Genomic DNA, 24,110 nt, shown 5'->3' on the forward strand with positions numbered 1-24,110 from the left:
GATGCGGTATACGGAGAATCCTCAATTTAGAATTAAACGAGACTTCCTTCGTAGGACATATTGGCCGAAAAAGAAACAGGAAGAACTACGTTGCTATGACAACACGATGCAGTCGCACACCTGTCACATTAATTAAAATTATTTCTATGTGATTTTAAGAGGTAAAACGGTGGTTACTTTCTCCCAAATGCTATAAAGTGTAAAAATCGCTTAACGCTTGTAAACCTATTTACTCCATATGCCTGCCAAGATAAAAATACTTGTTGGGCAGTTTTTTACGCGGCTTCTACGCCACCGTTTTGCACTTTGGTGTGCACACTCACGTTGGCGCCCTTTGGTTAGTCAGGAGGCGTTAAACGTCAATGGCGCGCGTTTATCGTCCCGGTGTGGACAAGCCATAAAATAGTATTTTTATTAATTGATTTCAGCATTTAGTAATATGTATTTTGTTTTATCAGTCTTGAAATGGAAGTTTTCACGATGCATCCTGGGAACGACTTCTCAGCAAAGGATACATGCGACACTGCCTTTGAGTTTGACAAGTCATCTCAGAATGTAGCATAAGGTTCCAGAGGTATTTTGTCATACACATCACGTCTCAGAAGACGACTTTTCGTCTGCCTTCAAAACTTGAAAGAAGTGTCTTTTTGAATATCGACCTCAAAGCACTTGAGTCGCTGCACTTCAGCTTGTTTTAATGTGTGTCATGTTCTTTATTTAGAGTCATAAAAGCTCAGACCTGCTTGACTAATCAGGTATAATGCAAACCGCCGGATTCATTAATCATCTGTATATGCGTCTCTTAAGAGGCCTGTTGTATTATAATGACAAACTGCCCTCAGAATTATTCTGCCTGATGCAGCATTCATATTCCCCAGCCTCTTTCTAATGGAAGTCTCTGATTTGAGGTCCATATTTAAGGCAGGCTGAAGCAATATGTTGAATGACAGAATAGAGTTTGGCATTCTGAATAAGTTTCGTCAGGCTTTTGGACTCAGCCATTGTGGAACTGGCTCAGTAGAGCTGAAAATTGCCTTTGCCCTATGGGACGCTCCAAGGACTGATCTCCAACTTCTACCCCGTTCTATTGCCCCTTTTTTATCCTTGCTTACTGTTTTCTTTTTCTGTTCCAGGAGAAGCCGCTCCAGCGCAGCCGCTGCTGACCAACCACCCGTATTTACATCAAGACTCGGAGCAAAGGCTTCGTAATCTGTGTGTGATAGAAGATGGAAGATCAGTGTTTGTTTACGCTGAAGTGCTCTGGAATGGAGCCATTTCTAGGACACTGAGCTAATGATATTGCTTTAAACAACAACACAAGCCTTTGCCAATAGTTTATTAACTTCAAGTTATTAAATGGGCTTTTGTTAAAGTTTTGATGGTGTTTAGGAAGGGTTCTGTGTATTTATCTGATGAAACACACTTTGCATTCTCACTGTTTCTGCAGGCGTGCTATAGTGGGCATTAGTGTGAACTGTCTTCTCTTCTCTCTTATGAGACAACTACTGTAACAGCTTGAATAATAACACATCCAGTATAACGGCACAAACGTTTCAAGGTAATGCATCGAACAACGGTTTGCATTTGATGTTGTGTAGATTTTCTGGGTTTAGCCAGGAAAGCCATGTTTGCTGGCCCTGTTGTTATATATACACGAATGTGGATTTACTCTCTTGGTTAGGACAGGACCAACATCTTTGCTCTGTTGACCAAATGTTAAGTCAGCGGCCATCCCGCACTCGTCTCTGATGAGATTTAAATCTGAATGGATGAGTGACTCCTCTATGAGATTTTAATGATCTTCTTTCTTGCGTGGATGATGAAAATGAGGTGCATTTAGGGTCCGGACATGGGGTGTGTGTGTCCGGAGAAACATCTGAGAAGGTAAAAATGCTATAGATATTATAGCATAAGACATTTTTTTCACCCTTTTAGAGATGTGATTCAGTGTTGTGTGTGCGAATGGCAGGTGTGTGGCAGGTGTTTGTTTGTGGATAGCAGGTGGGTCGGGCAGATTGAAAGGTTAATGACAAACTGAGGAGAGAGGCTCAACAAAACAAAAGCTGAGAAAGAAAATGAGATGATTCCACTTAGGCAAAGATATGTTAACACTGTCTAATTATGAGTATTTGTAGCAAATAGTCTGTGTTTGTACACACAGACGGCGATCTGATTGTTCTTGACAGACAGCAGTGGTGTTTTGTGTTTCTTTCCCATCTGCCGCCGTCAGTCTGGACGTTTCACGTATGGCAGCGCACTTATAAACAAACTCAGTCTTTCCTGAAGACATTCACAGGAGTGAGCGGCTCACCGTCAGGCCTCTCGAATGAGGTTCGCTTTCATTCTGTCACGAACCTAAAAGTGTATTAGACTTCCTGTCTTGTGTGAGGAAACTTCAGTACTCCAGGGGATGATAGACTTTCCTTCAGACGTCTGTCTGTATTCATGTGGATAGTTAAACTAACTGTTTGTCTTTATCTTGAGGAGGGAACAGAATGTGGAGGAAGACTGTTCGTGATTCCCCCGGTTGTTTGCCGAATGCAGCGCAGGTACCCACATTCATTTCTGTTAAGACACTCTCATAAAGCTTTTTGGTGTATATGAGCATGTGTTATGTTTTTTGGACAGGTTAAGGCAGCAGTGGGCTGTGGTGTGTGTGAGGGCTCAGCTGTGAGTATTGGCAGATGGAAATGGTGCGCAGCGGGACACTGCGGACGCTGAAAGTGCCCCCAAATGATCCCATTATGGACTCATAAACATACTGTAGTGGCAACATCTGGCATCCTGAATATCTGCTCAGGACATCTGATGCTGTGATAACACACATGTACGTACACATGAGAGGACACATTTACTCTCATTATTAGGCAAACTTAATCAAAGGGGTTTACAACTACAGTACCTTTCCACACACATCCACACCAAGACTGCATTGTCATTGTATTCGGCGAACAGATACTCACAATTATACGAGTGCACATCTCCCCACACAAAACCTTGTAAGGATCGCTTCTTGTTGTTGTCAGAAGAGCCATTATAGGGATTTGGAGACATGAATAGTTTTGTAATTTTGTCTGGAGCTTTAAAATCACTGCTTTCCTGATCTTGTAATACCTCCCAAACACGAGCGTTTCGCCTCAACCACTTTGATAATACAGCTCTTTCCGTTTTGCCGCTTTTATTTACACATTTACAACTCAGGTGTATAATGTTGTTTTGTTAAAAGACTTTCAAATGCCTCTTGGCAAAAGACATTTGCACGCGGAGTTGTTGTTGGGTTATTCGATGAGGTTGGATGCTATTTGGCTGTAATTTTCCGGATAATGGCCTTCCTCTTTGAAACGACACGTTTCATCACAATGATGGCGAGGAACTCGTTTTATCATGTAGATCCGGCCTGCTGTCGTAATCTCGACATTATAAAGTTTGTGCATGTTATCAGGAATGTGTGTCTCGCGAGTAATGTTCCAGTATCGGTCATTACCACCCGACAGCGAGCTGTTTAGTGTTGGGTTTTCCTGTTGCTGCCAGACTGCACATAATGCATCTCAATGAGGCCAGACCCGTGCGTGTGTGTGTGTCCGCGGGGTCTAATAGCCACAACCTGTGATATAGCATCCACTCTGAACTGGGAAACTGGATCTGTTTCACTTCATTAATATATTACGCTCTCAATCTATAAACTTCAGCAACTCATTAGCAACTTCTGTGAACACTCGGGCAACTTTAAATAACAGTCCCATTAGTGCGTCCAGTATGCGAACAGATTGTTAGACCGGAGACATACTGTATGCACATATGCTAATGCTTACACAACACCATTCCCTTCAAACTCCTGCTCTGCCATGACAGTTGTATAAGAGAAAACCGAGAGTAAACAAAGACTGTTTACTCCAATGCCCACTGTATTGTCCCTTGTGGCAATGCTAGGAACACTACACACACTTAAATTGCATTCAAGAAAGCGGGCGTTTGGACTTGTTATCAGAATGTGCTTCGGTCAGCGTCCGATGATGAATATCCTGCGTTTTAGAGAGGGTCAGAGGTGTGGTGTTGTGGGTCGACTCTAAACACATCTGTCTGTTTGAAATTCACCGCAGTGCTTTACCGTCTAGACTACAGATACATGCACAGCACCAGATTAGCGATACTGAAGTCTTTGTAGATTGGATTTCTTGATTTCTTTAACAGATATTCAAACCTCCATCCATCGTAAACGCTCGGAGGGCGAGACTTGATTAAATTCACGAGAAATTGATTGGATGGTAAAGTGTGTCTGTGTGGTGTTTGGGGATGTCAGACGATGACTTTTCAGAGCGCGACCAAATTTTATAAGATGTTAACGACAAAAATGTACACAGATGAATCATGCAGTAACCTGTAATGTGTATGGAAAGAGTGAGCGTTCATTTCATGTTGACTCTCTCTGTTTGCTCTCACTGCTCTTTTGGAGAAATTGAGACATTAAAGATACTTCATGTGTGATTTTTCTTTCCTACAGGCCGCATTCCACGGTCTCTCATTCTTCACATAGAGCCACATGAAGGCATCGGTTTTTCACACAGCGCCGGGTCAGGGGAAGAAGAGAAACGCTACAGGAAGAAAATGCTGCTTTAAATGATGTCCTTGAGAAAGAGCGTCGAGCGTAAGTGTGTGTGGAGTTGTCTAGTCATTCGTGCGGTTGCTGACTTGTGTTTTCTGTGTCTCGTCTCGAGTCTTACAGTGTGTGCGTCGCTGTAGGATGGAGTACCGTAGTACTCATTAAGATTAGGAGCGATAGAGAAAATGGGAAAGAGAAAAGCAGAAAGAGATAAAGCGTTTGCTTTCTGGAGTCGTTCCTTTTCATTATTTTCACTGACCTCTTATTCTCTTTCTCTCTGTTTTAGTGTTTCTCCATATCTCTCATCTGATGGCGTAAACACGTGACGCACCGTGGAGTCGGACGGATCCAGTGCTTAATGGGTTTTATGATTTCCACTGGAAAGGTGGTAATTCATCTGTCACCATAGCTCATGGCAGTGTCATGGCTTTATAATCCTTCCTGCACAGAAGACACATCTGAAGCGGGGATTTGGAAAGGTGCGTTTACACTTGTTATTTTTAAATGAGAAACAGATATGCCCTATGTGCCACATCACACAATTGCAGTATATGACAGGTGTGTCATAACACCAAAGTAATTTATTGGCCTAGATCATACGAGGGCTATGTTTGTTTCCCCTTGTGGGCTTGAACCTGCAACTTTTCATTTACCAGCCTGTATATTATCTACTACAGTGTCCCCCAGAAATGGGCTCAGTTGCTCATATAATGTATCTCGCAGGTGCTTTTGTCTGGACAAAATGTCACATCCAGCCGGCGACGTCCACAGCGAATCGGTCTGAGAGCTGAGGATCAGCCGAGTCTGATGACGATTAATCTCTGGAATGGAGTTTTGAGCTCATTATTGTATGCACGACCTGCATCCGTCATAACAGCACACACTTGATCCGCTTTTAACCCGATACCTTTTCCCGCTCATCTCGCACACGCTTTCAAGACACGTCACATTTCGAGTGGCTTAACCTTTCGCACGGTGCCCGTGTCAGACACGGCCGAGCGTAAATGTGAGCGGGCAGGTCCATAATGAGTCGGGCGTAATGAATGAATAGGCTGCCGTTGCTCTTTGCGCTGCCGGCTGGCTCTTGGGATCCCTCCATCCATATTCCGTGCGTATGAAAATCAGCCTTGAAAATCTTTTTGTTCATCAAATGCTGTACAAAGAAGTTCTCGGCTGTTCACAAACCATACCTCAATTATCCTCCGCTCGCCCGCCGGTGCCTCTCTCTCCTCTGCCCTCATCAATTATGCACACTGTATATTAAATACATCACATTTGCACATCCACTCATTTGCATAATTTCCAGCATCCCAGTTGGCAGAAGAACAGAAACACGCCGGAGAGAACTTTGCTGTTTCCTTCAACTCTGCTTTGTGTGGCATGGTCTTAAAGGGATATTCAGGGTCATTTTAACAGGGCCTCCAAAATGTAATGCATTATATATTACTAGTAACTGTCATTTAAACGTAATTAGTTATTTTACCATATTACTGTCTTTGAATTGTACTTTTGCGTTGCTTTTGAGTTACTTTAATCAAAATATCCACAAAAGTATGACTACCCTGCTGAGAAAAAACACCATTATAACCATTAGGTTGTTTTGGACATTATTTGAGTATGATTTAATGGCCACGTCAACAGATCCCAACACTTACCAGTAGAGACTTTGTTTCTATTACAAACAATAAAATTTCCATCATAACAATTAAATCCAGTAAAATTTATGTGATGTTTCTATCGCTTTTTCAGCAGAGTATGCATTCTAAAATGCTAAAGTATAGTTTATTGCTGCTCATTGTACATCTCGTGGAGGGCGACGTGTTAATGCATAATGTTTGTGCTCATCAATGCGGGACAAATACCGCATCAACCAATCGGCACATACCTGTAGGCCACAACCGTATGTTTCTACAATGCCTAAAAACAATGCAGGAATTAATACTTTTTTTTGTATCAGATAATATCCCTAGACTACCACAACATTATAAAATAACAAACCATCTGCGAAACTATTACTAGTTTGACAATACTAAGGCGGACATTCCGTATCAAGGCAAACAATTTGCATCAATTCAATGTGAAAATAGCGTTACAATCGTAGTATTTTAATCACAGATTCGTTTTTTTCTGGGAAGGAAATGTGTTTGTAAATAATAAAAAAAGAATTTCAGTTTACTGAAAATGTAACTGGTATAATATTACCCAAATTTTATTACTAATGCGTTATATTACTGCTTCACCGCAAAAACGTATATATAACTGTAATATCTTTACTTTTGTAATGCGTTACTCTCAACACAACATGTTTTTTATCAAAGCATAAATACTATAGAACTTATTGAATAATTCATTAGATGTCATGATGATGTCATAACATGCCTAAAACCACCATAATTCATGTAAACAAAAAAATGCAGTTATAACTTGTATATATTACTCTTTATATATTATGTATTGTATATATTATTTTTATATATTTTATAATATATATTCAATGTGAATGATTCAACATAATGACTTAACTTCAGACTTTCCTATCGATGGAAGTCATTCTAGACGGGCATGTCTGATGGATGCTGTACAGAGAAATGAAGCTGAAAATAACCAAGAATATTCCTTTAACTCGCATGGTGCGTATGTGGGTGTGCGTGTTTGTGTGCTTGTGCCTTGCGAGAGGTTTCCTGTAAGATCACTCTGTCTGGACCCCTGACACGAGGACAGCGATGTGTGTGAGTGACAGCATTGTGCCGTGCTGAGAGAGATTTATTGGTTGGATAAGAGGACACAAGAGGCTGAGCTGAGTGAAGTCTGTAATGTGCTCGAGGGTGATTGGTTTTCAGTTTTTCTCTTCCCAGCCAAAGCGTGCAGGAGTAATAGATTTAAAATTTGTGTGTTTGAGCAAGTGATGTTCAGCCCGAACTTTCTCTTCTTCACCTCCGCCACCATCCATCTGAGATCTGACCCATTTCATTTTTCGTTTGCTCAGACGTGGACATTTTAATGTCGTGTTTTAACCAGATGTCACCTTTCCGTTATCTCTCTGTCCTCCCTGAATGCGTATATCATGTTGGTGTCACTTCTGATATTGATCATACCTAAATCCATAAGTTCATCTTTATTTAGGAATCATTATGGACCAGACCTACAATACAGTGGATCTCCTTGTGACGTGTTTGGACATTCGGCTTTGGGTTTATTATGAGTAATGAGCTGGTTTTCTGTTAACAGAATTAGTCTGCAGTCATTTGGCTCTGAGATACAGTTTTAGGAGATAGTGTTTGTAAAGGCAAGGGGACTGGCACGTGTCCAGCAACTGAAGTCTTTCTCAATGCCACTGCCAAAACAAGCTCGCTAATACATCGTCATTAAGAGCCATGCAAATAAACCAGGGCAACAAGGCTCCAGGGCTTTCGTGAAACAGGCGGCGTTTAAAGGAACAGTTCGCCCATTAAGTTCTATCATCATTTACTCGCCCTCACATCAAACCTGAATGATTTACTGTCTTCCTCCGAACAAAAAAAGATTGAAATAAATTGCAAGTGGGTGGACTAAATACACTAGCAGAACATTATGACTCAATTTAACACTTGATAAAGAAAGTATGAGTTGCCCGCTGATCAGTTTTGGTGAATCATCACCATCACATCTCAACGATAGCGCTGCTTTAGATTTATTATTATCTGCAGCTTCTATCATGTGTTAACCATAATTCAATTCCATGATTAAAGAACGCCTGCGTTATTAACAACAGTCCAGAGGTGAAGTCATTCATAAAATGTTAATGAAAGTTTATTGTTTTCATGTTGGCTTTAAGGAAGTATTTATGAGCTTCATTAATATGCAGCAGTTCCTCAGTAAGCTCCGTGTTTGTTTCTGTCATGGTTAAATCTACATGCCACCAGCTATCATCCTCCTGGCGGCTAAGCATTTTCCCTCACTGTGGCTGCAACTTTGCAGCGAACTGATTTACAAAATCAAATTCTGTGAGTGAATAAGCAGTCAGCCAACACGCCGCTCGGAGAGGTTGATGGAGTGAGCGGGGTTTCATTTACGCCGGGTAATGAGCTATTAATGCTTCTTTAAGGGCTCTCTCCTGACGATTATATGCCGTACGCCATTTGATTTGTTTGTTTGTGTACTATCCCGCCTCCTGCAGAGCTGAGTTGCGTCTCATCTATACGACATATGAAGTGCACACTAGGTAGGGGTTAAGTGTGCACTGTGTTCAGAACCCTATGTTTATCTTGCTTGTGGTTTCTGGTTATTGTCTTGGAAATAAAGACTTTATTTTGCTTTCTTAGGATTGAATAATTGTACAGTATAGTGTTTATTCTGGATATGTACATACTGCATATGTATTCCGATGCAGTACAATGTATATATGAGGCATGCAATGGGACAGGGTGAGTGTGAATGATTTGTATAAAGCTGTTAGTGTAAATTGTGTATTGTGGGACCCTCAGGAGACGGCGCTCGTTCTGACAGCAGGAACACTGGCCAAGCGAGACAGAAAATCTCTTATGGGAAGGAAAAGGATATTAGCCCTCGCTGCCGTGTGCTGCTGTGATTATCATATATATTAGTGCATGGTGTGTTATAGCTGCGGGCCGATGCGGAGGACTGCCGTAATGTGCAGACGCCTTGCAGACTGGGACAGAAGAACAGACCTCACTCACTAGACTCGCTTTTAACATACATGCACCTGCAACACCTAGTGAGCTGCCTATGTAGGCAGTATTTTAAGGGATCGTAAACTGCCTGGACATCAAGGCTGTATTTAATTTGAAAAAGTTCACCCAAATCATTTGCTCACCATTCATATTGATAACAGGAGTAATATTGTTCCGTGTACACAACAAAACTAATGTTCTTAATCCACTTTTTTATACGATCGTGCACTGAACAAGCAAGAATGTAAGTGTATAACGATATACATTTTGTTGCCGATTGGGAATCTGTACTGCTTGCATAGAAATGGTCAGCGTCATCTTTCGTGGAAAAATCTGATATTACCTGACATCATCACAGGACAGACTGATGTGAGGGTGAGCACCTGAATTTTCATTTGTGAGTGAACTTTTCCTGTAATAGCTGTGGATGTGAATGATTTGAATATCACGACCCTGAGATGGTCAGGAGTGCATCGCTTCCTGTGATTACATGCTCAATGATAATCCCGCAATATTCCTTGCACTTCATCCCTTAAATCCCATTTATTTCCACTGAGTCAATTTACAGAATATGCGGTTTTGTGGTGAAGAAATGCAGAAGTGAATGTGTTTAGATTGAAATGACTACAAATGGCCTTTTCATGTCACGAGTCTTTAGATATTCACAGTGATAATCGGAACGCAGATAAGCACTGCTATCATTTTAAATCTCAGTTTCTCAAATTCTCATATTCCTATTCGCTACACAGCTCTGTATGAGTCACCTGATGGCGGAGCATCATGCTCACAAGTATGTGTGATGGATTTTTAGCTCTTTTTCTTCAAAGAGTGTCTGCACACAGACCGTTCACGCTAAAGACCCAGCACATGTGTGTCTGTTTATGTTACAGGTCTGTTTGTTGTCTGTGTGTCTGTCTCTGGTGTGCAGGGTTTCGCAGCTCAGCAAGGGGAAATGAAGAGGTTTCGCGCTCTCGGCAGACGAGTTCTGCGGCCGCAGGATTAGCTAATGCGATTAGCCGCGTCTCACAATCGGCCTCACTGAATGCATGTTGTAATTGCTGCACCTTAAGTAGAAGGAAGGTGTGTGTGAAAGATTACGGCAGGTGAGTGGCGGCCTGTGATAGATACGCTCTATCAACAGCCTTGCGTGTGTGTGTGTGAAGCTCATCAGCACACGTGACCAGAACTCCATAGACACATCAAATGACTTCTGAGCTGTTGATGTGGTTGTGCGAATGAGTGTCCTCACAGACCAGATCAGCTGTCATATTACCATACAGATTTATTAATACTGTTTATTTGAAAATTATTATTGAAAATTGAAAATTTCTGCTCGGCAGATAAATGTCCTTTAGTATGACTCCGGTTTCATAAAATAACAATATGATAAAGATGTTCTAGAAATGATTAAAAACCCTCAGCTGGCGCTCCCCACGGAGAACAAACACAAAACAGAAGTACTGAATTTGAATGCCTAAAAAAATTATGCGAATTGGGTCATTTTGAACTTATTTTAATTTTACAATTAAACATTCACTGCCAGTCCATAATGAAGAAACGCTTTTGAATTATTTGAACTCCACTGTCATTACATTCTATTACATAAAAACCAAATGAAAAGCTTGCCATTTTGAAAAATTGATTTAAAGAAATTTTTGTAAAGATGAGATTCTAAGTTTTTTGGTACTTGCTAGCACACCGTGTGAGTTTTCTCTATGATCTTCATTCCTCGCGTGTCGACTGTAAGCTGCCAGAAGTCTGATAGCCGCACGCTAACGTTTGATTGAATTATCCCTCGACATGAGATGGCAGTAAACAGTTATTCCTCCGCTGTCTCACCCCTGAGCGATGACTTTCATCCTCTCACATGTCATACAGACACTGACACTCGTCTGTCGCTGTGACGGCTGTGCCCTTTTGCTCATTTACAGCTCTATTTTTCTGAGGAGAGGCCTGCGGAGCGCTCACTGTTGAATGTACGCCTGTTTATAAATATATATTAGCTTGAGCACATGGTGCGCACTCTGATTGAAAACTCGTACCTGCAAAGATTGCCTGCTGTGAAGTTCATTCAGGGAAGAGATGCCATTTCTCCTCCCCGTCTACTCCAAAGAACGCATCCTATTTTGAGGTATAAGATATTAGCCGACCGAGTAAATGTTTGAGAGTAACGCAGTCTTCCTTTCTTTACGATAGATGGTTTTCTTCTGATATTCACTTGTCTGAGTGGATGAACGAGCGCCGTCTCCTGAGGGTCCCACAATACACAATTTTCACTTGTTTTTACGTGTTAACCTTCAGTAAAGCTCAGGTTGCTTTCATATTGAGGGGGAATGGTACCGGTCATTATCTTGGGTTTTTTCCACTGGCCACTAAGACAGGAAGATATATGGGTGACACACAGGTTTTTTACATTAAGTTTAGTGTTGGATGAAAAAACCCATTGCACCCTGACTCATGCAGCTAAAGCCAGTCAGTCGCATCAAGCTTTCAGTTCACATGTGCGTCAGACGGACTGTGGGTTTGCTGTCTGTGTGTGTGTAAGTGTGTGTTGCGGATGGACACCTGCACTGTCATCCAGACTACAGAGTATTATTACAAACTCATTATACACCTGTGGACAGGGTTCAGGTCAGAGAGCGTGCGGTCAGCTCACATGAAAGCTCTGTCCTTCACAGCAGACTAATGCTGTTCACTTCACCGCCTTCATTCTGTCAGTTCATATCTTCAGGGATAGTGGGCTAAAAAACTACATCTAATGCGATTATTCACGCCATAACAGAATAGGTTTTTTATTATATAATTATTCGTTTTGACTCTTAAGCCTTGCTTTAAGATTTTGTAAAATGGCAGATTTCTACCTTGCTTAAAGCTTCGCCTTTCTGTCTCCCATCCTGTTTAAAACAAAATGTGCAGGTTACTTCATGTGTTTTTCCTTAAGCAGGTTGAAATCAAGTTACGTCAGACTGACATTCTGCCCAACAGCACAAATTATAAACCATTATTAAAAGCTTCCTGTTATGAATTGAGGTGAGTAGACAATTTTCAACAATGTTTTTATATAACTGATTTTCATTTTCAACCCTTTTTCTATGGATTACTGTAAGTTAGAATAATAGTTTGTATTTGTTTTGTGTCTATAAGAGCAGTTAGCCACCAAGCATCATGCAGTGCACTGTTTTTATCATGTTCTGCTCACTCATTTCATTTTCTTTTATGCCCGCATGACCAGAGGCGAAAGATGTTTTTATGATGCCACCGTAGAATTCCAACATGAATCTGAATTACAAGGTGACTCTCTGGTGGAACCACAGGGTAAGAGATGGTTTACAGGCCAATAAACCAGTAACCTTCCTGTTATCAACCCTTTGTGATGCCACTTTTACCTCATGAATTTTATTTACTGAAGGTCATGCACGCTGGACCGCTCAAAAACACGCCTAAATAATCTCTGTGAGCCGAGCCTTAAACACGTATGTTGCTATCTGTAATGTACTTAGGTAGATGTGTTTGTTTGTTCGTCGTCTCTCTAAACGCAGTAAAGTTGAATTATGGATTCGTGCGATGAGATGCCTCTGGGAAATGTGTGTTTTTCCAGCGTGCCAGGAAATGGAGTGGGTGGACAGGATTCTGATTAGAGCCGCAGCTAAGATAGAGCGACACATCTATGGTTTCTATATCCGTCCATGAACAGAGAGAGAGACGTGCCTTATCATAGACGACGACAGACACCCTGTGCACTCCACTCGCTCTGTATCAGTCAGCTGAGGACCACACAAACAAACACACACACGCACGAGTGGTGATAGCGTGCATTTATCAACCGCTGACACCCCTGCATTCATATACTGCTGCTGGACTGCATGTTTCTCCTTATTTTTGACTCCATCGTGTCTGAGCTGTGTGTGTTTGTGCCAATGTCCTGCGTGAGCGTCATGCATGCCGAGACGGTACGTTACATAAATGCGTAGAAGGAGATGTATCGTATTTTTTCCTTCTCAATTTCCCTCAGGTTGATTAAACAGCAGCAGGATCAAACCAGAGCTGAATCACAAATCAATTTCTGAAGAAACTAGCTGTGTTCTAGCATCTTTAACCACATCAGCCTGTGGGAGACAGATTGCACAGAGCATCTTGCGATAGAATCGTCACTTACAAAGAAAATATTTTCTGGGAAACTGTAATTTTGTATTTCTTTAAATTAAAGGGATAGTTCACCCCAATGTATAATGTCATTAACTCATCTTCAAGTTGTCCAATTTAATGTAAAGTGTAAATGCTTTGTTCAAATGAACACAGAGAAAGATATTTGGAAGAATGCTTTTAACCAAACTGTAGGAAATATGGCAATGGTAGTCAGATGTCTTTAGGGTTCAACAGAACAAAAAAAATGATAAAGTAATTTTTCCTACTTTGGTATTCAATGGGGAGCAAGATCAGTTTGTTTATAAACATTCTTCCAAATATCTTTCTCTGTGTTCATCAGCACAAAGAAATGTATACAGATTTATAACAACTCGAAGGTGAGTAAATGGTGATATTTTTGGGTGAACTGCACCTTTAATCGTGCCTGCACCGTGGTGTATATATATGCATATGTGCTGTATTTTATGCATAGTGAATATTACATGCCAGTGTCAGTGTTTCTGAGGGTTTTGTGTCTTGTTCTGAATGAGGAAGAATACTATGAGCTCACACACAGCTAATGAGAGCATGCTGAGTGTGTTTAGTCTGTGTTTTATGTGTGTGTATGGATGGATGGATGAGGCTCCATCTCTCCCTGCTGCTCTCACTTAAACCTTTGAGAGAGCTTGAACTGAGATTTTCTGCCGGCTCTCTTCGAAAGCGAGACGCCCGTTAATGATTTAGACTTGTGTGTATGTTGGGGGCGAGCATCCACGTGTGCCACAGTGTTTCTCCCTCTTTCATAATTCATGAAAAACCAAACACTGAAGGAGAGAATGTGTGAAAAGTGTGCTTGTTTGTCTCTGCACAAGTCGTGATCTATCATTACCAACATATAGCTCTCATTCTCCAGTAACTATGGTGATGAGCCTCCCATTAGCTGATGATGATGATGATGGAGATGATGATGTCATAAGGTTTGAGATATGATGAAAGGGTGCCCCGAGGGTCCTAAAGACCTCCTTTCCTGAATTCATCTGACCGTTTTAATTAGATTTAAATGATTTTGTTTTTAGCAAATAAATATATAGTAATGATTTGAATTGCTTGACTCTACTTCTAGATTTTAATCTTTCGTTTTTCTATGATCTTATCACAGTGCATTCTGGGATTGCGAACTTTACAAAAAATGTATGTGAAAACCTTTGTGCTGTGAATGTCATTTGATGGTAACTCTACTTACTTTCTGCTTTTATGATTTGTAAATGAATATTTATTACTGTCAAAACAGGGTCTTCTGTCTCTGAACGTCACCTTCGTTTTGTCTCTCATCATTAAGCTATCAATTTTTAATAAAACTTCTGGTCTGTAGTTTTTCTTTATATGTGTTGTTTCACATTATAAAATGGGTTGTAAACAGCGTTTCATATTGACTTTAAATGCAGTCTATGTAAATAGCACAATAGATGAACGATTGACTATTTGTTAAATGTGTTTCTGTGTTCATAGGCGGATGTTGCTGTGTGAAGTGGATGAATTGTCCATCAGTTATGACGACAGGTGAGTGTTTGAGTAAAATTCGTGAAAGGATGAAAGGAATGATTTGTAAATTTGCTTTGATTTGCAACAAACAGTATAAACCCAGCATACTTTTTTTTACCAAAGAAACCACATTACTTCCTAAAGATCAGTTCTGAAATGAATTCCTTTTGCACATTCCAAAAATGTTGAGGCAAGTGCAACACGGGACTAATAACTTAATGTTTGCCAACAGATGCAATAACAAATATTTCAGCACTTTCAAAACAATCTTTCTCAAATACGGATTGAAAGAATTTGGGGCATTTCACAGTGTAATAAAAAGATTTTAAAAAATCTGTTGAATAAAGGGCAAGACTTCAGACATCACTGTCTCAAAAAACGGTCATGCATCTGTAACTGATGTTGTGATATAAGAATATGTCAGTCATCACTTTTCGCTATTTCAACAGGCTTTATGCAAAGAACCCATACATCAACACTTCACAAGCACCGCTGACTTCTCTAGACCCGTTTTCATCTGAGACCGAAAGCAGAACAGTGGATTTGTGGCCCTACGAGTCCACATTTCACATATTTTTGGAAAAACAACCATCGTGTTCATTCACGCCAAGAAGGAAAAAGACCATCCAAGCTGTCATCACCATCAGGTCCAAAAGCCAGCGTCTGTTACGATGCGGGGGTGTGAATGGGGGAAAATCCAGTGCTAAACTTAACCAACTTGTCTTAGATGCGACAATTGACCAAGGATTCGATTGTCCCAGGTTTTCCCAGTGTGTTTCATTCATCTGACTTAGGTGTTTTCAAATAATTACAATTTGATCTTAAAACATGATATAGTGTGTTGTTGTGTTGAACATAGCCCGGGATGAACAGAACTTATAAATCACTCTTTTTGTTTGTATGGTTGATTTGGACACTTTCCCATCTTATTTTGGGATTATACAAGCACTAATGTCTTGTTCTGTATATGAATTGAAACACACTGTCATGAGACTTTAATAACACGTTGCTAGGGTGCAAGAAAGAGAGACGAAGATAAAGATGTCACATTGTCTCAAAGTTTTGCAGCCCGTTGAGTTCTTTCACTCGTTCCATTCATTCACATTCTCAACTAATTAACAACTAGGTCAAATAGAGACATACTGAAGTTTCATATGTTGACATTTAAATCATAATTGAAGGAGATGATTCTAGAGAGGCCAGTAACTCTTTACACTTACACACACACATACTTTGTCTCTATTATGTGTGTTTGCCTTATCATGACTGAAGACCATTATTTCAGCAGTCATTGTCTGAATGTGAATTTAGCAGCAACCGAGACTCAAGCACCTCTTGTGCTCTAAAATAAGACCCTGGCACTCTTCAGCACGCAACACGACTCGCGTCATCCGCCGAAACAAGCGGTACATTTAGATACAGACTAACAAGAAACAATCATCCATATTGATTCCCACGCAGCTATATTTACCTGCCTTCCATTTCATATTCTTTATAATCTACCGTTACAATTACCCCTCTCACCGTATAAATGGCTTTCAATCATGAATATTTAATTTGCATAATGCCACATATACATAAATCATGTTTGTTCAGTGTTCTCATTTTTTAAGACTGTCTTAAAGGAGCAGTCATCATTATTCTCTTAATAGCCTGTATGACCGTATTCTTATATAATGAAAGTATATCGTGACCAGTGGTGTCAGAAACATATATGTCCAATATCTAGCTGTGTGATGCTTTGTTTGACAAACGGACAGAAACTGAATATTCACACAATATCTCTGAGCTCAAAAATCTCCATTTTTACATAAACTCAATGTTTTGTATAAAGAACATGAAGACGACTTGCATCAGTCACTGTGAATAATTCAAATAAATCCCACTTATAAGCTTAAAGAAAGAGAATTTAGAACTGCAACAGAAAGTAAAGTCTTAAGGTAAATTGTTTCTTTTCTGTCTCTTTCTGTTGTTGTCTGACACTCAGTAAATCATTCAGTTGTGTTGTGAGCTGAACAAGAGTTGTACATGTGTTAGATTGTGTTCGTTTGTCCGAATTGTGGGCGCAGGGCGCAGGTGAACCCTAAACAATAGAGTGTGTGTGATGTGACCTGTGTGTGTGTTTGGGTGTCCTGCACGTTTCCATCAGCACAGCATTGAGAGGCACATGTTACTACAAGCTCCTCAATTTACTGCTGTCACTGAAATCAATACAACCATCACAAACGCACACACAACTCACTTTACTGACCATCAGATTAAAGTCTCTACAAGAAAACAAGAAAAAAAAAACTATAAAAATCAACTAACTTTTGTGTCCTATTTTCTGTTTAGTTTACACCAAAGTTTATACCACTTTAATCACAAAAAGGGACCTTTACAATACCATCTTTTCAGATTTTTCTACAGAGAAATTGTGTAAGATGAAAACTTTGAAAGTTTATTTTATCATGTTCCCCTTCCAGATTATTTTCTTCTGTTTTTCACAGACAGATAAAAAATAAAAGCATGATACCAGTGTTGCATACACACAAACATTACATCACGAGAGGTGGAGGATCAAAATTTCATCGCAGGAAAAATGTGACGCAATATGTCTATAGTGTCGTACTTCATGCATGTACAGTACAGAATCTTTCTCGTTGAAGCTGAATGAGGAAAGTTTTTTGCAAGCGTGATGTGATGGAGCAACCATGCGTTGCTCATTTTCAAACCGAAGATGATGGGAGGGGATGTAGACCTGGAGCATCGAGTTAAGGCACTGGGCGAATTCGCCGTTATCGTTCTGAAGATCAGTGTCAGAGATTTAAACTTGTTGCGGGCGGTGACTGGCAGCCAGTGAAGTGAAATCAGAAGGGGTGTTTCATGGGCTCTTTAGGGCTGATTGAAGACTAGATGTGCAGGTGCATTCTGGATCATTTGCAAGGGCTCGACTGCATTGGTTGTAAGGCCGGCCCGTAGAGAACTGCAGTAGTCCACTTCTTTTCTCTTAAAGTCTTAAACCTGTGATAACCTTCTCCATCCATCTGTTTGCTTTCTATTTAGCAGACTTCAGCGCAGACCTTACAGCAGATTTATAAACGCTGCCTTATCTGGCCGGCTCAAGGACACGAGCTGTTGAGATGAAACTGTGCAGAGGTGAGTGTGTCTTCAGGGTTTGAACCCAGGATCCATGTGTTGGCAGGGCCGGTCTTAAACCACTAAACCAATAAATAAGTAAGTGTGCATTTATAATGTGTGAAATGAAAGCTCTTTATTATGTCATACTTACAGTATATTGAGGATATGTTTGTGTGTACAGTCTCGTAGAGTGTGTGTGTGTGCGTGTATGTTCTTGAATTCAGAGTTTCTCTCGGAAATATATACTGTAGTGCGTCTGTGGATGGTTTCATTCATTATTTATATGTGGGAGAAAGTTCTGGCACCTGGGCTGAGGTGTTCAAACAGTGCTGCTCCAGAATGGAAGGATCCGGAGTGTGTCTGTCTGTGTGTGTGTGTGTGTGTGTGTGTGGTGTGGTGAGGTGTGGTGAGGTGACAGTCAGGAAAAACATCCTTCCACTGCGTTTTGCCTTGTTAATAGGAGTTATATATGACATGCACATTTTACAATATTTCACCAGTTAATGAGGGTGCGTGCATGTGACTGTCAGTACGGAGATGGTAGACCAGTGACATTACAGACTGGCAGTTGCGTAAAATTCAGTTTGAATAATTCAGTTCTTCTGGGTTTCATACTAACACACGCACATGATGGATTATTAGTTTGATCAATATTATTGCCTTCTTATCTCTGTATGTTTAACAAGAGTGTTTACAATATTTTCAGATGAAGCAACACATATACAGACTAACCGTGAATATGTATGAAAATGAATGTAGATAAATCCGATTGCATGATTTTTAATAATAAACAGTCGGTTTGTAATGAATTGTGGTTGCGTGTTGCGGCATATTACATTCTCTAACACATTGTAATAGAGCCATATGTTTATGATGTTTTTTTATGTATGGAGTTATGTTAATTTTGCTGTTATCCCAGTTCAAGTTTTTGCTGCAGCTATAATTGAGAAAAATGTTGATAGCACATAATGTCAGCCGTCACAATCTGTGTTTTCTCTAAATGTTGAAAGAATAAACTGTTTTTATCTCCTGATTTTATTGCAGTCATGATTCAGCTCTGCAGACAGTCATTTAGAAGCGCTTTGTAATTTCCATTTATTCGAAACAATATTAAAATTAATTTACATGTCTTGTTCAGAAAAGTTTTGGCATATTTTAATAAAACTCTTCAAAGCTCGCATATAGTCATAATTACATTATAATATACATATGCACAAATATACATTTATGCTTTTAGTGCTTTTATGACAGTATAAGCAAAGATTATGTGAAGGGCTTGCACGGATTTATTGAATAGATCTGCTTTTCATTTATTCATGAATCAGACAGCAGTAATGTGAGCCAGAGAGAGAGAGACGAGTAATCTCAGCTTTATCTTCAGTCAGTTTGGTTGCACAACACATTTGGTGTGAAAACAAACACATCATGTGCAACAGATTTCAAGTATTTGAAGACACATCATCTTAATGATGGTCATGTTATCTGAAGAAGTTTGTGTGTGTGTGTGTGTGTGTGTTTGTGTGTGTGTATCAATCCAGAAAGAAATAGACTCTGTTGTGGCTCAATAGATGTATATATCTAATGTTTCTCCTTAAATTCCACACACTTTAAATGTTTTTGACATATATCTTTGTGTAAAAGAGTCTGCTAAATGCCTAAATGTAAAATAGAGCTATAAATATTATTATTGATTGCATAGCAGATGATTATTTTAGAAATTACTTGATTCATTTACAACAAGTTCAAAACTTTAGATTTTCAGTCGTTTCATGAGACTAATTTCAGAAGTCTCCACGTGCTCTTCTTTTAATCTCACTGCTGTACAGAAAGAACATTAAAGATATGTTGTTTGCGATTTGACTTTGTCAGGAAATATGTTCAGGAACAATTTTTCTTTTGTACACATGTCACACGTTTGGATTGTGAGTTTTAATGTTGTTTCTCTTGTTAATGTTCGCAGCGAAGTGTTTTGCTGGAGTGACTGTAGTTTGCGGATTTCCTGCGGCTGCGAGACATTAAACGCCTGCTGTTCTCTTTCAGGTAGTCTAGATGTTTTGTGTAAACACTGTCTTGCATTTGGTGCTTTGTAAAGAAATGTTCCGGGTTCAAAACAAGCTTTATGGGCTACGTTTGTGGGATGCTGTGCTTTACCACCAAAAATAAATGTAATTCTGTTTCAGAAACAAAAACAAAACAAAATGTGCTTTTACAGTGATGGAAATACATTTCCATTACTGTATATGGACACTTCTCATTTTAAATAAACCTTTTTTAGATCTAAGCTTCACGATTTTATATCAAGTACAAATGCATTGATGTTTGATGCTGTTAAAGGATGTTGAACGCAGTCTTCTGTGGTTCACGCATGTGATATCGAGTAAATCATCTTTCCACAGAGCATCTGTTTAGATGAATCTGTGTGGAATATTAAAGCAGAGTTTTAAACTCTGTACATGAATCTCTCTTTCAGACCTGATGGAAGCAGCTGCGTCCAGGGATGAATATAATCTAATAACACCATGGGCTTTACACACGCTCAAATGAAAGCAATTAAAAAGCCTGCGTCTGCGCAGACCCCGTCCCCCGAGTGTGAGTTTACATGAGCATTAGCTGCGACTGCTCCCACGTAACACATTGAAACTATCTGTATCATTCTCTCTCTCTCTCTCTCTCTCTCTCTTTCTTAGGGAGAGATTGAAGAATTCTTTAGAAGGTTGTTGGGCTGAATCCTTGTGATAAAGAGACTGTATGTGTCATATGTTAGACATGCACTTCACATTGAAACGGTGTGCGTGCGTGCATGGGCTTTAAGTTGTACGTCATTAATGTTAAACCAAACAATAACATGTGTTCCAACCATGTTAATTTTGTTCTTGCCCTGAAGAAGCTCCACCCACTGTAAAATCTGATCGTCCATAGCAGACGTGACTACATTTCACGTGACTACATTAGGCATAAAAGTAATATAAATGTGTGCTTTGCTGTTCAGTATAGACAGAAATTTCACTTTATTCTGAAAACGCTTTAACCAATAAAAAAGTAAAGAACTTCCCCAGCAGGAGGTTTTACAAGATTTTATTCACTTATGGGGACAAATTTGCCTTTAAAGGGTAGCTAAGTGAACCCACACACAATGTTAATGCAAACAGCGTCCTTTGTGAAAACTCTATATTAAATCCGCAGCGGTTGTGTGTTTGTTGTGTGTTGACATTTGCCGCAGCCCTCGGGAGAGTATGTGCCGTGTGCATTCCATTAGTTTACTTGCATCTAATGCTTGGTAAATCCCCATCCAAACCTCCAGATGTATGCAGCGTTTATCTTCAAACCGTGCCCTGCGTCTCAATTATGCGAGAGCTCTCAGTTTAGCTTCAGTTCTGTTCAACGAGCGCTTGATCGTTTCTTTGTAAAACTATTCTTACATAAATTCACATTGGATTCAATAAGCTTATGCACGAGTGGTTTTACAAACCGTTTATACAAATTACTTTGCTCCTGTTTAATGAATGAGGCCCAGTGAGACTGAGAGAGAGAGAGAGAGAGAGAGGGGCAACACAAAACCGCATAAAAAAAATAGGCATTTTCACGTCTTTGAGTCGCAACAAAATTACAGCTTGACCAGTTCTTGGCTGTGTTTCTGTCTAATGATTCGGACAGAAAGACTCTGTCCTGATCTCATGCGTTATTGATTCGAATCCATCTACTGAATCAAACAGTTTGTCATTCTTCTAGACTGCTAAAAGAGTCACAAATGGATTTAATATGGAAGCTGTACGGTATCTGGTGATTCCTGTGTCTTTCTCACACACAGCTGAACATAAGTGAAGCGTTTTAACTCCTCGGCCCCTTTTATCACTCAATTAAAAGTGCCCTCGTTGACTTTCTCCTCGCTGAGCGGCTCTCATGTGCAGATGAGAGAGTTGACGGCGGGACTGAAATAATTGAAATGCAATCCTCTCATCTTTAACTACACTTCATGTCACAGAATCGTCACTTCAGAGGTCATTTAATTTTTCCCTCGTGACCGCTTGTAAAACATTCAAAGCTTTTATGGGATCTGCATTTCTGATGTCAAATTAGTAGTTTAGGTTTTTGAAAACAATAATTGAGTTGTTCATGACCTTTTCCACCCAAGTTTGTTCTGTATGTAAACCACCTTTAGGTGTTAGTCACATTCTCCTTCACAAGATCAAAAAAAAACGCAACACGTCCCCGTTCAAAGGAAACATGAAAACATGCTCGGGCAGTTTGCTGGGAAAGATGTTCTCCCGAGCGTTGTTTGGTGCAGGAACATTTGTGGGTTAATGAGGTGACTTTGGGATTAGCATTTTCCATGTCACAACAGTGCCACAGATGCTAGCGCAGGGCATTGCCATGGCAACATCTGTTCCATACCGGCCCGCTCCAGGGCAGGTGTGTTGTAATGGTCACCAGAACTGTGTCACCGGGAGACCCTGAAGGAGTGACCCTTTAATAAAATCATTCTGCTGCTCTCACATGCCATGGCCTGGTTGTGTGGTGACTCATAAAAATGAAAAATAATTGTGGAATAAACTCTTGACTCCCGCTGAACTTTAAACAGACCAGAGCTACATACTAATGATGACACACTTTTATGACATACCTCAGTGCTCAGAGCAAGAATCAATAGTATCATCACGTCTGGTTTTAATGTTCACATAAATGAGATTTGAGAATTATAACATTTAGTCGTATAGGCATTTTTTTGTGTAACATTTGTGTAATTATCTGTTTGTTGTGTGCAGATTGAAGATGCTTCCATCGTTTCAAAGCAAACATTGTTCGGGTCGACACGAGGGTGAGTGAGAAAGTCTGCATTTTAGCTAAACAATTTTTTTTCATTATTGAGGACAGAGATAATGCTATTGGTTAAATTCATCTTAAATTTTGTTTCAGTTTTATGGTGTTACTTTTTTTGTACCTCAATGAATTATTTCAGATATTTTAATTTGTGTAATATTACCAAAATATCAACAGTCAAGATAATTAATATCACATTAATGTCAATACCAGTATATCACAACATCCAGTTTCAGATCTTCATAAGTTTTACAAGTTACTTTCATAATTTACATTAAGTCATTCAGCAGATGCTTTCATCTTAATCTTTGTACACAATTATAATGCAACATAGTCATATTTAAAAAGAGCAAAGAATATTACATTTCTCGTAAAGAAATTCAATTTTTCAAGATTTGAGACTTTTGAAAGGTTGTTAGCAGTAGTGATTGTGTCACTGTTGTTAGCCAATCCTGTGGTCACTAGTGATGTGTGTGTGTCAAGATGAGAGCGAGAGACAGACAGGGCAGGCTCGGGGTCTGGGGATTTTGCTCTGCGAGACATAATTAAATCAACAATGAAAGATTTGCAGGGAGCGGCCCTTTGAAATTTAATTTTCTTCTGCAAGACGTTCGGCGGCAGCGGGGAAGATCCTCTGATAGACACGGGGAACAGAAATCGGGATTAAACTGAGGTTAACATCAGGAAACTATAATCGCTTTTAACCACAAACAAATCACTGCAGTGCAAAGTGCGCTTCACAAACAACTGGGTTCAGTTACAGAGCTCTCTTAAGTAGTCTGCATTTCATTTTTAGTTCTAGTTAAATTCAATCATGTACTCTATTGTAACTTATTGATTGTTAATTGATTTGAATGTTCTTTATGCAAAAAGCAAAAAAAATTAACAACATAATTGTTCCAAAATCATTGTTTGTACCCCAATGCCATAATGCATTGCAAAAAGCTTAGTCTCGTATGAATCATTCAGTACCACAATTTACAGCAGCTTAAGTATTTCTATTGTAAAATTATGCAGCAAACAGGAATATCACAAGTCTGTTTTTGTAGGTTTTGTGTGGTTTTAAATGAACTGTTTTCTGTTCACTAGTATGCAAACTGCTAATGTGAACGTTATTTGAGTCGAGTATTCTGTCTTCATGTGAACTGATCTGCGGGTCTGCGTTTGCTTTTTCTTGTTTGAGTTTTATGTTTCGATTTTGTGAGTTTGACTTGTGTTAAAGCTTTTTTTTTCTA

General features: G+C 39.7%; 1 protein-coding gene across 5 annotated transcripts in view; it reads right to left on the reverse strand.

The window, feature by feature from the left end:
• The window catches only part of chrm2a (cholinergic receptor, muscarinic 2a), a 51,534-nt gene that overhangs the window by 9,735 nt on the left and 17,689 nt on the right, over nucleotides 1-24,110 (reverse strand). Inside the window, exon 1 of one of the 5 annotated variants that reach the window (XM_056747975.1) lies at nucleotides 4,860-4,920. The exons of 3 other annotated variants lie outside the window; for them this stretch is intronic. The gene's annotated coding sequence lies outside the window, so the exon portion shown is untranslated. Of the gene's footprint in view, nucleotides 1-1,112; nucleotides 1,166-4,859; nucleotides 4,921-24,110 lie in introns of those variants that run through there. One more of the 5 variants, XM_056747971.1, reaches the window with a different exon arrangement.

This window comes from Triplophysa dalaica, chromosome 5 (genome assembly GCF_015846415.1).
Source record: "Triplophysa dalaica isolate WHDGS20190420 chromosome 5, ASM1584641v1, whole genome shotgun sequence".
NCBI lineage: Eukaryota > Metazoa > Chordata > Actinopteri > Cypriniformes > Nemacheilidae > Triplophysa > Triplophysa dalaica.